The sequence below is a fragment of the Echinops telfairi genome, unplaced genomic scaffold, assembly GCF_000313985.2.
Source record: "Echinops telfairi isolate 266 unplaced genomic scaffold, ASM31398v2 ScPeMD7_5;HRSCAF=22, whole genome shotgun sequence".
NCBI lineage: Eukaryota > Metazoa > Chordata > Mammalia > Afrosoricida > Tenrecidae > Echinops > Echinops telfairi.
The window spans coordinates 28,219,957-28,231,383 of record NW_022103901.1 but is presented as its reverse complement, the minus strand read 5'-3'; the positions used below and the strand labels follow the sequence as shown (position 1 = coordinate 28,231,383).

The following is an 11,427-nucleotide window of genomic DNA, read 5'->3' as shown; positions in this document are numbered from 1 at the left end:
GATTCATTCTTTTAATCCTCATCACAACCCTATGAAGTCAGGGGGCTGTTTTTTTTTCTAGAGACAATTCTAGAGATAATTCATATAGTGTACCCTGGAAATGCACGGCACAGTGGTTTTTAATATCTTCACAGGGTTGGGCCAGTGCCACAATCAGTTTTAGAACATTTCTGTCACCCCAGAAAGAGGGTACCCCTTAACTGTCACCCTACAGTCCCTGCATTTCCCAGCCCCAGGAAAGCCCACTGTTGGCAAGCCCACTCTGGATCTCTGTCGTTCAGTTGGTTCTGCGGTGACGTCGGATAGTCCTTTTTGTGTTACCACGAGTGTCTTTTTTATGATCAGTAACTTTATAAATCTGTTGGAGGTTGGAAACAACGCATAAGACGTACAGAGAATGATGCTACCAACAAACGGTGGGCTACAACACTGTATGTATTACCAATGACTAATAGTAAGATGTAAAACACCAAATGATTGGTTGTAAGGGCCGTCTGTTGTAACAACAATACATCGTGATAGATTCATTGTAACTCAGATACAGTGCAAGTGCACAACGTGGGCCTGTGACTGGTGTCCCCGGCACAGTGCTCTCCAGGTCTGTCCACGTAGCGTGTCCCCACTTCTTTCATTTTGGTGGCTGAGTAACATGAAATGGCTAGGCGTGGCTTTGTGTGTTCGTTTGCAACTGATAGGCATTTATGTGGTTTGTATTTTTCAGCTCTTATGAGTAATGCACACAGTGTTGCGTGACATTTGTATTTCTTTAGTTCCCTGGGATATATACCAAGGTATGCAAGAGACTGTGGCTGCTAGGGACCGAGCTTATACATGCATGGCTCTGTTCTGAATTAAGTGTGTTTAAACAAGTCGCCGCCGTCGGCGGATGGCTACAGATAAGTTCTCTCTGTCTTCATCTCAGTAAAGTACCTTGTAAAACAGTGGTTCGCAGCCTTCCTAATGTCTCCACCCTTTAATACAGTTCCTCATGTTGTGGTGCTCCCCACAACCATAAAGTTTTTTCGTTGCTACTTCATAACTGTCATTTTGCTACTGTTATGAATCAGGCGACCCCTGTGAAAGGGTCGTTCGACACTCCCCCCCAAAGGGGTCATGACCCACAGGTTGAGAACCGCTGTGAGGTCCAGTGTAAACAGTGACTTGCCAGGGGATCTTCAGGGCCACTAAAATCAAGGCAGAGAAGTCATGGACTCTGGAAAATCGGTGAGAGAAAGGCCAGTGTGTCAGGCTGGGTTGACGAGGGAAGCAAATGCAGTGACACTCATGTGTGTAAGAGAGAACTTTATATCAAGAAGCAATTCTATATCCAGGAAGCAGCCCAGCTCAGTCCAACTCAAGTCCGTCAGTCCAATACTGGTTCATTAAGTCCCTCTTCAGACTCCTGTAGCCACTGGCGATGGTGCAGACTGTGGGGGATCGCAGGCTGGTGGGTGCAGAGGCTAGTGGACCCGAGGGCGGTGGCAACATGACAGGGCTCCGGCTGCTCTCAGGTGGCCAGCAAGCAGGAAGGTGACTGGGGGGAGAGAGAAAAGGGTCTTTCGTAAGACCTGGTCCCCAGGGAGACAACATCAGGCTGTCTTGATTGACAGGTCTGACACCACGCCTAGCCAGGAGTGTCCAGTTGACATCAAATCGTTCAACTACCGCAGCCAAGAAAGTTGCACCCAGAGATACTGCTTTCCGTCACAGTGCTGTGTCTAGTCCTTCTAGTCCAGGGTAGCAAGAGAATTTCATTGGGAAAGCTTATGCCACCCTCCAGCCTTGACCTTGCTCCTTCAGATTTATTGATTTGTTTGTGTTCCCTTGAACAAAAAGGAACATTCGAGTCCCCGAAGATGCCAAAATTGCAGTTTTGACGTGGTATAAATCAGAGCGTGCAGAGCTCTTGGGAGAGAGGCTAGAGGGATGGGACGCCGATGTCAGAAAGTGTCGGCCTGGCTGGAGGAAATGTCCCCAAATGGTTGCTTTACATTTCTGTACAGCCTTTAAAATAAAAGCGCCTGCGATTTTGTAAAGACTCCCTGTCATCTTCGTGAATTGCCGAGTCCCTGGGTTCTCCGTCTGTAACCATTTGAGAAACCACTAGACAGTTTTCCAGAGCGGTGCACTGCGGTTAGTTCTGTTTGACCGGTGGGCAAAGGGCCCAGCACGGTGTGGGTATCACTGCCAGAAAGTGAAGGAGCCAGGGGCTCGAGTATGAGTGGGCCGGCTCTAGGGTCTACTCCAGTTACTTCACGCTCAAGAAAACTCACCTCCATTGAGGCGACAGGAGTAGGTCACATCAGTCTTTCTCCTGAGGGGCATCTGGAAGGTTTGGACTGCTGACCTTCTTGGTTAGCAGCCTGATACATAAATGACCACTATACCACCAGACGCTTCTCCTGTCGTCTCTCAGTGCTGGAGAAGCCAAAGACAGCATCACATCCAGTGGTTCTGAGAAGGAAATAGAGGGGTAAAACGCAGGTGCAGGTGTTTCTGGGTGTGACATCTGCTCAGGTGTGCCGTGGCAGGCTGCTCGCTTGCCATCTCTCCGACTCTGGATGCTTCCATTCTTCCCAATTTGCTTGATGGATTTGGGGGGGGCGGGTGTCACGTGGAGTGATCTCATGAGATCCAGCCTCTTGTTTCCAAGTACTGAGGCGGGTGCTGTCGAGGGTTGACCATGTCCAGTTTCCATTCTGCCAAGTCGGCCAGGTCACCCAGGGTGTGTTTCTCACTGTGCAGAAATGACCTCTGCAGACTTCCGACGCTGCCCTGCCTAACAGGTTTTTCTTTACAGTTTGGGGCACCTTTGAGAAAAAGGAGCTCGTAGCACTTCCTTAGCCACATCCCAGCCAGTGTGTGATGGGAAAGACACCCCAAAGAGCACAACCCCCACCCCCACTCCCCACCTCAAAAAAAATAGAGTTGCTGTGAGTCCGCTCTGACTCCCGGGAATCTAGATGTGTCAGGGCAGGGAAACTGAGCTCCAGCCAGATTGTCATCTCTGGAAGTAGAGTTCCAAGCCTGTCCCCCCATTGCCTCTGCGTGTGTTTTGGCCGGCAGTCAAGTGCTTAACTGTTTGCACTCTCCAGGGATCAAACATCGTGTGGCACAGTTGGACACTTTAAAGAGTTGAGATTTCTTTCCTCTAGTGAGGCTTTAAAGGCTGAATCCCCATAGGATCACAGGTTAAAGGTTATCATTGTTCGTACGGTGTGGCCGGGTTAGGGTTATCGAATGCACCCCGGACCTCTCTCCTTGCATTCAGGCCATGCCAAGGTGAACTTCACGTGTTTTTCAGTTTAAGAAGTAATTCCTAAGGGGTTCAGTGTGCTGTGGTTCAGAATAGCGAAGGGTGGGCCACGGTCCAAGTGGCAGCCTACAGGCGCCTGGTTAAATAACAAGAGTAAGTCAAAACATATCGCCACTAGGCCTCCGGTTCCTACACACATGGGCTTATTCCAGACAAAATAGGTTAACCTGTTCTGCCACCAGTTCATGACTCTTTGTAACGTGCACATCTTAATCGTGCGGAAGCATCTTTTACCCCAGTAGTGGCTCCCGAGGGAATCTGCGGGGCCAGTGCATTGTGTCTCGATTTGATGAATTTCAGACGGCAGAAGTTGGCAAAAATCATTCAGTTTCTTTATGTTTGGCATTTGTGATTCATGGGTGAATTTGAAAAATAGTCCTATCATTGGTCTTCTGTGAGCATGGGTGGATGTTACCCTATCACTGAGAGCACTGTACTTAAAAATAGATCTTAAAATATTTATGTTTCCAGGGGGTTATGGAAAAATGGAATTAAAAGATTGAGATTTCCCCACAAACTTTCTGAACCCCTCTCGTGTACACACACACACACACACACACACACACACACACGTGTACACCCTTCTCAAGTTGAGCTATTGGTCGAATGGAAGGCCCCAGTGAGGGCAAATGGTTTGCTCCAGATGCACGGAAGAAAGACCTGGCTGACTGTAAAGATGGCAGCTGAGAAAGCCCTAAGGGCAATCCTATTCGGACGTGTGAGCGTCTCCTGAGTGGGAATGGACTTAAAAGCAGTGCTTGTGTTGTGTTTCATTGCTGTTTTACCTTGTTCACCATCTGTCTCCATGGAGCTCCAGAGGGCAAGGCAGGGCCTTTGTCCCTGTTCACTGCTGGTCCACAATAAAGAGTGTGTGACTGGGTCTGTCCTCACAGACAGCCTTGGACTGTGTGGCCAAACGGGGGTCTGGCGACATGCAAGAGTCTAGGATGCGGGGAGGGAGTGACTGGAGAGGAACTTGGGGTACCGACAGACTGGATGGAGGGAGCGAGGACAAGTGTTGGCTCCTCTGGTGTGATGGGGGTGGAAGGGCTCCGAGAGTGACAAGCAGGTTGCCACAAGCTGCCAGGGACGGACACACCGTGAACGTTTTGCTTGCAACCATCTGTCTCCCTTCTCACGGAGGCAGGCAGCCCTGCCGCCTGGGTTCTGGACCACTTTCTGGGTGTTGGGGGTAAGGCCGGAGGCTGCCTCCAGATGGTTTCAGACGTTGCTCTCCGGGCCGGTGCATTAGAGGGTGAAGGCGGACGCAGTCCTCGGTCACGGGCCACCACCAGCTGTGTTGGGCAGAGCAGACTTGGGCTCCCGCTGGCTCCTCTTCAGGCCTGCGGTGGTGAAATTGCACACCCATGCTGTCTGTAAACAGGATCTGTGCCCGGCAGCCAGTGGGGCCCTGACCTCACCGCAGGCCTTGGAATGCTCCGTCTTCTAGCTTTCCCTCGATTCACAGACACCCCCCTTTGCTGGGAAACCCGTCCCTGGGTTGGTTCTAAATCTGGCCTTTCATTCAGCCAGTGGCCTCTCCCCTCGGGTCGGTGTGGGTGGTCCGCTCTGTGGTGTTGTTGTGGTCCTCCATCCTTCTCAGCCTTCTTCTGGCTCGGGAGCCAGCCTCTCTGGGTTTGAGTCCAGGCTCCAACCAGGTCCTCCCTATGTAACTTGGGAGAAGTTGCCTGATTTCCCGCTCCGTGTAGTGGGAACAATCATGGTCCCCACCTCAGAGGACTGGTGTGCGTGTCCAGTGAAATGGTGCATATAGATGACTCTGAGCACAGTGGCCGGCAGACAGTAAGTCAGCGGTTCTCAACCTATGGGTCTAACAGCCCTTTCACAGGGGCGCCCGATTCAGAACAGTAGCAAAATGACCGTGGTGAAGTAGCAACGAAAGTGATTTTATGGTTGGGGGTCACCACCACACGAGGAACTGTCTTAAAGGGTGGCGGCATGAGGAAGGTTGGGAACCGCTGCAGTAAGTGATGGATACAAGGGCAGGTCAAGAAGTATTGCTCCCAGGGTTCGGGGTGCATGGTTCATTCCACACAAAACATCTGGGAGCACATCTCTGGATGGCTGCCGACGTCTCTGGATGGCTGCCTTCAGGAACACGCTTGGTGTGGTGGCATGGCCTTGTTGGGGTGTCGTCAGAAAGAAAGGCCCCATCAAAGGAGGGGTTTCTAAGGGGATCTGCTGGACCAGTTCAATTCCAGGCAAAGAGGTCGGCTCTGCAGGTTATGCCGACCAGACATTGGGATTCTAGAGGGATATTCTTGATCGCTTTTCTCGAAGGATGCAGGATGCTCACAGGGCCTTACTCACTGGCCCCCTATTTCACGACCCAGGATGTCCTCTTGCAACGATGCTTCTTCACGATGACATGCCCTCTTGCGATCCATGAAATGTTGACTGGCTCAGTTCTGGGAGTAGATCGCCCGCCTTTCTTCTTAGTCATATGTTGTCTGGCAGCTCCCCTGAAGCCTGTTCACTATGGTGGCCCCTTTAGTATTTGAAATACTGGTAGCATAGCTTCCAGCGTCATCGCAGCACCCAAGCCACCGCAGTGCAACCCACTGACAGACGGTCAGCAGCAGCAGCAGCATGAACCACAGCCTGTGGTTCGAACCCTGAATAAGCAAGAGCTGTCCCCTCATGGCCAGCAGATGTGGAGCCCAGTAGCCCTTACCTCGGCTACACGTGGTCAATCCCAGCCGACGTCACTGGTACCAGTTAGAGGCTGCCAGGGAGCAATGGAAAGGCTTGGTTCCCTTCATGTCGTTCATCCATCCGGTGGCCCTAGTTTGCAGGGGAGGAAATGCAGGTGGGAGAGGCTGACTTGGTGACTGAGGTCAAGAGATGAGGAGTGGGTGGGCTTCCAGGGCTCCCTGTTGTTGCTGGTTTTCTTTCCTTCTCAGCAGAGGTGAGGTAGACTCCATTGCAGCCCTGGTTTGCAGGTGAAATTCAAAAGGCAGCGAGGGTATTCTCTGGGAAAACATCCCCCCAACCACATCCCAATCTCTCAAGCTTCCTTCCCTGGAAGTGAACCCTCAGTTTCTAGGGGTTTCCTCTCAGAGGGGTCTTTTGCACTTAAGGGCACACATGCATGTGTGGATTATTTTCCCTGCACAACACAGACACGCACACCCATCCCCCTTGTCTGTGCAGTTCCAACACGTATCCCTTTTTGCCACACCCCACGTGCTCTGGGTAAGTATGTTTATTCACAAACTCCCACCTATGATGAACTCTGGGTTTTCAGAGGACAGCACCATGCCTTATTTATCCATGTATCTACAGGATTAGGTGCTGGCACATAGTAGCCACTCTATAAAAAGCTATCGTAGGATGGATGGATGGATGGATGGATGGATGGATGGATGGATGGATGGATGGATGAATGAATATGACCTGATGTACAGGATTAGCTTAGGCGCTGGCACATAGTAGGTGCTGGCACATAGTAGGTGCTCTATAAATAGCTATTGTAGGATGGATGGATGGATGAAAGAATGTGACCTGGGCTGTGTGCATTGTTGGCTAGTCTCTTGGTTGCCAGCCGTGAAGTGGGCCAGCCCATTTAATCCTGGTATTATAATGGGCAAGAATCATTCCTATTTCACAGATGAGAAAACGGAGGGCCCTGAGGGAGGTGCTGCCCTGAGGGAGGTGCCCTGAGGGAGGTGCTGCCCCCCACCCCCCTGGGCAGGGGTACATTTGCAACATCTGAAGGCAGTTTGTGGTTGGCACATTTGGGGAAGGGGCTGCTACTAAAATTTGGTGGGTCGAGAGAACAGGGATGCTACGAATGCCAAGCATCTGACAAGGTACAGGAGGGACCCCCAAACAGAGTTAACGAGCCCTACATATCAGTGGAGGGGCCCTCGTTGGCCTGCAGTCTACAAGGTCAGCAGTTCAAAACCACCAAGGCAAAAAGATAAAGCTTTCTATTCCTGTGAGGAGTTAACAGTCTTGGAAACCCACAGGGCAGTTCTACCCTGTCCTGTCGGGTTGCAGAGGCAGAATCGACTCGGCAGTGACTTTGAGTTGAAGAGTCCGTAGTGCCGAAGCTGGGCAGCCTTGTTTTGCGGCACGCATCTGTGACCTGGTGGAAAGAGGAGCCCGACCCCACAGCCTGTGTCCTTATCTCACATCTTGCACCGGAGCGCAGCTGGTGGAATGCTCCCACATCTGAGTCAGCCCTGATTCTCTGCTCCGCATGAGCTTGACCACCTCTCAGGCATCTCTGCTGAGGAGACTGGGCCGTCCTAGTGGCTTGGGCCCAGACCTTGTGCGCAGTGACCTTGCAAAGCCCCTCGTGTTAAAAGCACCTAGTCTGGTGGTGGTGGGAGTCCCAGGTGATGACTGAAAGGTTAGTGTCTATCCAGAGGTTCCTTGAAAGAAAAACCTGGTGAGCTACTTCTGAACAAGCCAGCTGCCGACAGCCCCAGGAAACACCATTCTACTCTGGCACACAGGAGACCGCCCGATGGCACCGATTGGGCTTTGTGGCTTCAGTGTGGGTGGGGGCCTCGAGCCATGAGCTCAGCATTGCGCCGCCCCCCCCATGAGTTCACGTCTCCACTTGGCGGCTTCTAGACTCTGTGTGTCAACTTGTTAGGCATCCTAAGCCTAGCCTGGAATACGGGAGGTTTTACTAGCCCTGACTTGATGCGATCTAAATGGACTGAAAAAACTGAGCTGGGAAGACTGCCTAAGAGCCAATGCATTTGAATTACGACCATGTGGGGAAGTATCGAAAACACCGTGGCCGTGACCGCCCGAAGAACAAGCAAATTCGGGGTTGGAAGAAGAATCGTCAGAATGTTCCTAAGAAGCGAGGCGGCAGCTCACATGCTTGGGGCGCGTTATCAGCAGAGACCAGTCCCTGGAGGAGAACCCCATGCTTGGTACAGTAGAGAAACACAAACAAACGGAACTTGCCCCACTGTGTCCTTTCTGACACATGGCGACGGCAGGGCAGGGTAGAGCTGCCCCTGTGCGTGTCCAGAGACCGTAACCCTTTTATTTTCCCCCCAGCTTGGTGGTTTCCTCTCTCTTGATGTGCCGATCTCCCCCGTACAATTTTAGTCCCTTCCATCTGCCCCCCAGATAGAAGGCAGTGAAAGGCAGTGCTGGGGTTCTGGGCCCCTCGGGTAGTCAGAAAGGGAGCAGAAACCGAAAACAATCACTGGATGTAAGCCTGAAGCCGAGAAGTCTGAAGTGGGTGGGAGAGGTGGCAGAGAGAGGTGAAGAGGAAGACAGACAGGGAGAGCTGCCGGGGGCCATGTCCACCATCACTGCGCCTGCCGGGAAGGGCCGCAGAGCAAGCCGCAGACGTGAAGGAGTGCAGGTCCTGAAGAAGGGAGGTGGTATTTGCGCCTGAAGGAGGGATGGGTCAAGAAAGTGGGGCCACCTTCCTCTTTGCAGAATGGAACACCCCCAGGTCCAGGGCAGCAGCTTCCCAGACCATAGACACTCTGGTCAGTGTAGGCATTGCATAGAAAGAAGTCTTCTTCGTGGTGTTCCCGGGACAGCTGACCCGTTGTGGCACTGGTGGGCGGAATGACATTGTTGACAAAGAAAAAAAGGCATCTTCAGCTCGGAGATGAATTCGCTTCCGGATTAAGAAGTGGAATTGACCAGCTGTGAGATCAGACGGGACCGGGTATTTCTTTTTGTCCAGACCACCTATCCGAGCTTTGGGTGCCTTTTCAATCACCAGGACCCGGTCCGGATATTTTTTTCGGATTTTCTTGCCCTCAGAGCGGCGCTTCTCGAACGGATGCTTCTCCTTATACACGAACTTCATCCTCCCCGGAACCGGGCTGGACCGGGTGGGGCTGAGGGAACCTGGGGGGCCGGGGCAGGGGGACCGTAACCCTTTATGAGAGAGGACGGCCTCGTCTTCCTCCAGCGAAAGAGAGGAAGGCCGTCACGGAGGTGGATGGACGCAGCGTTTGCGATGATGGGCTCTGACAGAGAAGGTGGTATTTCAGTCTGTGGGATGTGGGGTCCCGGGGGGGTGGGGTGGACCCCACAGGACAGCCCCTGTCAACGACAGCAGGGGGACTCCTGCTTGGCCAGCACTTGGCACCGGCCTGCAGTGGCAGCCGCCGCTGTGATTATTGGCACCCGACCATGCGTGCTTTCTCTGCTCCCAACTCGGCCTTTAGAAATCTTTCCTCTTAAGTTCCTGCTGCTGCTGCTGCTGTTTGTTTATTTACAGTGTGAACTAGCTTTATTATTATTTTAGAGGTAATACATGCAGAACAAAAAAATAAATAAAACAGTGCAAAAAATAATAAAACAAAAGTTAATAGTCGCCTCCCTCTCCTTGGGGGCAGCCCTGCCCCTGGAGATTATTACTGTTAGCAGCTGCGGTTGCAGCAGCTACTTCCCTTCTAAGAAAACTTTTTCTGTCTACGCACACCCTGCTGTTTCCTGCTGTTGTAAATGGCGGCAGTGGGGCACGGCTACGGTGGAGCATGCAAGTACAGTGCTTCATGCACGCAGAGGCATCTCCACCGGGATTCAGTTTCCTGACCGGGATTGCCACGTGCAGGCTCTGTGGCTAGGACGCAGGTTTTGCATCTGAGAAACGGGTGACGTCATCGTACTTGTCCAAGGCAAATCGGGTGATAGAAAGCACTTAAAACAGTGCCTCACTGCGAGCAGACTGGAGGACACCCTCCCTCTTACTCTGGGTGTAGCTAGGAGAAGCTGGAGATGTTTCTTCATCTCCTGTTGGGATTTGTGCAAAAGTCTCATTTGGGTAGAAGGCGTTGTGTGCCCACCTAATAATAGACACAGAGTGTTCCTCCACCCAGCCACTGTGGGGTTTTTTCCCCTTAACCTCTTTTTAAGAAAAATCATTTTATTGGGGGCTTTTACAGCCCTTCTCACCATCCATCCATCCATCCATCCATCCATCCATCCATCCATCCATCCATCCATCCAGTCGAGCACATGGGTACATATGTTGCCATCATCATTTTCAAAGCATTTTCCTTCTCCTTGAGCCCTTGATAGGAGCTCCTCATCCCCCCTCCCTCACTCACTCCCTTCCTCCCTCCGTCCCTCATGAACCCTTGATAATTTATAAAACACCCCCCCCATGTCTTACACCAACTGCTGACCCCTTAACTTTTCCTCAGCTCATTTCCTACTGTTGGACATGACATCAGAAAATAAATACATAAAACACAACCCTTGGTGCTGAGTCCTGTCCGGCTCCTGGCAACGCCGGGCATGTCTGAGCAGAACTGTGATCCGCAGTGTTTCCATGGCAGCCCTTTGGAGGCACCACTAGGCCTGTCCTCTGTGCTTGATCCTTCAACCTTTAGGTTTGCAGCTGAGCCCTCTAACCATGTGCACTATCCAGGGAGCTGGCATCGCGACATTCAGAAAACAAGAAAACCGAAACCTGTTGGCCATCAGTTCGATGCTGACGCACACCAAGACACACCGTTGCTTCTGAGCCAGTTCTGACTGCTGACCACCCCGTGTGTTGCAGAGCAGAGCGGGTCTGTCGCGCTACTTTAGGCTAGCTGGTTACCAGGCCTTTCTTGTGCAGTGCTGTGGGTTAGATACTGACCACCCGCTTTCCGGCTAAGAGGGGCAATCCACTTGCCGCACTCGGGTCTGGACAGAATGCAGAGCTGTTGACTAATTTACCTGCTTGGTGAGTGGTTAGGCCCATCGGTAGCATGAGAACTGGCACAGGGTTGGGGCTCCGTCCATCTGAATGGCCCCGATGTGCCCTGGACAATGAGCAGCGGTGCTGTCTCATGATCACACTCCCTGTGGGCTGCCCTTCCTCTGGTCCTGGGCTCCCACACCGGGCCCTGTTGGGTGCTGGCCCAGCTCCTTCTGGAAGCTGGGCCAGCCAGGCAGAAGCAGTGATGTGGGAGTTGTGTACCGCTGAGGCCCTGGGTGACGAGACACCTGGTACCTGCGTGCGCACTTTGTGACAAGCCCGACTGGGCTGAGTCTGTCACCAGCAGGGGTCATGTGTGTGAGGTGGTCTAGAGCCGTGCTTGCCAGCAGGTGTTCTTCTTTCTCCTGGAAGCAGACCACCTATCCGAGCTTTGGGTGCCTTTTCA

The 11,427-nt window shown here is 52.3% G+C and overlaps 1 pseudogene; it reads right to left on the bottom strand.

Annotated features, from left to right (window-relative positions):
- Positions 1-8,619: 8,619 nt before the first annotated feature.
- On the bottom strand, positions 8,620-9,134 carry LOC101643614 (annotated as a pseudogene).
- Positions 9,135-11,427: the final 2,293 nt, after the last annotated feature.